This window comes from Centruroides sculpturatus, unplaced genomic scaffold (genome assembly GCF_000671375.1).
Source record: "Centruroides sculpturatus isolate CEXI.00-Female unplaced genomic scaffold, Cexi_2.0 scaffold1472, whole genome shotgun sequence".
Taxonomy (NCBI): domain Eukaryota; kingdom Metazoa; phylum Arthropoda; class Arachnida; order Scorpiones; family Buthidae; genus Centruroides; species Centruroides sculpturatus.
In genome coordinates, this window is record NW_019385805.1 from 98889 (window position 1) to 101588 (window position 2700).

Below are 2700 nucleotides of genomic sequence, written 5' to 3' on the forward strand. Positions count from 1 at the left end.
ATTACACAAAACTAACGTTTTCGGCCCAATTTATGGGCCATCTTCAGGTTACCGTTGTTCGACTCTAATACAAAATCGAACACGTTCAAAATTAAACCAAATTAGAACATACGTTTAAATTAAACCAATAGAATAAGCATAACCAAACTAAAACAATAAATAATAAAAAACCAGTTATTTTGAGGTGAACAATTTAATTAAGGTACAGTTAGTTGATAATTACATTCCTAACCACTTATTTTAATAAATAACATTGGATTTCTGTAATTCAAAAATTATAACCACACTTTGTTATAAACGAGAGAAAATAGTGCCTTGGGACAATGAATTTTTTGTACCTTGGGACAGTCCCAAGACACAAGGCATTGCTTTTCTCAACTATTTATTTAATATTATGTTTCTGTTGGCCGCGAAGAAAAAGAATGAAGTAAATAAAAATGCTAAATGTGTTAAAAAGCGAGTTTTTAAGAAGAAAAAAGTTGAAGTTAGTAGCTCTGAGGATGAAACTTCTGTGATCTTAGAGAGTGACGACTCGTGTGATGAAGTTCAAGAGGAAAATAATTGTGTAGGATGCGATGAAAATTATTTTACTACTTCGAGCACAGAAGGCTGGATTCAATGCGTTACCTGTCGATTCTGGGTTCACGAAGATTGCACCTTTTTTGAAAATTACTGTCAGAAATGCGGTATTAATTCTAAAAAAATTAGTAAGTAGTAATGTTTGTGACCTATATTTGTAATGACTATTGTTTTCCTTAATACAAAAATGAGATTATCTTTGATTTTTAATCATTTAAATGCCTTCTACAGAACATTTAAGCTTTATACTTACCTGTATTTCCAGCATATGAAACATTTTTGTTAACTGATAAAGCTAATATTGTTATAAAGGAAAAGACTTGGATAAACTACTTTTTTTTTCTTCTGGCGGAAGTTAAGATTTACAAAAACGTTAGGGTTGTTCGTGTCCCAAGGTACAAACATTGGTGTCCCGAGGTACAATCCATGATTGTACATTGGGACAAATACCTGCAAGAATTATTTGATATTTTCTCATAAATAAAATAGCATAGAATCAAGTGTTGCACCATATATAGTGATGTTATCAATTACTAATAGAAATAGTCAATAGTCATAGCTAAAGATCAATTTGAACTTAAATTATGGTTTAAAGAAAAGTGTCCCAAAGTAGAAAGATCTCCCCTACAATGTTTTGCTACCGCCGAATTTGCATAATTATTACTTATGACCCGAATATGTTCTTTTAACCTTATTTTCAATACATTTTGTTTCTCCTATATATGTTTTTCGTGTTTACAATTGCATTCAAAAGAATATACTTCTATAATTTCATATTTTTTTAGTCATTTCAATAATATAAATATTTTTTGGTTGATTCTATTTTTTCGGGTATTATATTTATTTTATTACCTATTACTTTCTTAATTCTTTCGAATATTTTTGGTATATACATTAATTTTACAAAAATTTTTCATTTATCATATTGGAGAGGCGCGAACTCACCACCAGTGTTCAGTGGTTTTATAAAACCACTGGAATAATGGTGGTTGTGAGTTCGTGTCTCATCGACAGACTGGCCAAGTGGAGTTTTCTGAGTTTCTTCACGTATGTAACATCTAAATAGGGATCAATTTTCCATAAAAGTACTTCTGGAAGGTATCATTTTCGGCAGATCGCCCATACATCGCGTTGCAGTAGCCTAATAAACCAAACGAAGCCTCGAATAGCCTGAACAAACAGTCGATAATCGACTCCAATTATTGAAAATGTTAACTTAATTAATGCCCGATAACTATTTTATGCACAGATATAATTTCTTTCTAATACATTTTATTATTTAAGTATAGGATATGTGATGGAATCGGCACCAAAATTATATTTCTTACGGCACTATTGTGAGATATATTAGATGTGTGTATTTTTATGTATCTCTTCGCTAGTTACTATATTCGTGTAGGTCAAGTATTTCGTGTTCGTATATTATTTTGTAGCGTAATGTGTAGACACCTGTATTTCACGTCTGAAACCTGACTTCACCTCAAGAAAAATCGAGTATGAACAACACGATCTCTCTCTTCGATTATTTTATTCCGCTGTTTATCTCTTGAGTATGAGTAGATTCGCGCATTAAAAATACGCATTATAACAGGGAAGACTATTTTATTATTACGAAATTAAAAACATTTTAAGCGTGTTAATATTCTTGTTTTGAAACCAAGTATTTATAATTCCGTTTTTATTGTTACAGATATTCATTCTAATCCTGATTCAATGTCATTATTTTCCTGGGAACAAGCTGACTGTTCTATAACGAAAAACTTCGATTCTATTCATCTTTAAATTAAATAAAACTAAAAAAATTCACAAATAAAGAACATACCAATATTTTTAAGAGGTCTGTTTATTAGATTTTAGTTTCACTATGATCAGTTGTGGTTGCGGAAAGCTATGCAAAGGACAACGTGGCCTTTCTATTCATAGAGCAAAAGGCAATTGTGGTAGCTCATCATCAGGTTTGTTCAATTCAATGTCATCAAATTATTATACTCCCTCATATATTTCATCTTCATCAAGTCATTATAGTTCATCATCGTTATTTTCGTCAAGTTCGGATATGGTAGCATGTGGTTCATGCGGAGGAAAATTTAAAGGACAACATGGTCTCGCTATTCATAAAGC

At 31.2% G+C, this 2700-nt stretch overlaps 1 long non-coding RNA gene across 1 annotated transcript in view; it reads left to right on the forward strand.

Annotated features, from left to right (window-relative positions):
* LOC111642246 overlaps positions 1-2700 on the forward strand; it is a 23942-nt gene extending 21242 nt beyond the window's left edge. The window contains exon 2 of the long non-coding RNA XR_002759531.1: positions 2270-2700. This is a non-coding gene — a long non-coding RNA (uncharacterized LOC111642246). The remainder of the gene's footprint in view (positions 1-2269) is intronic.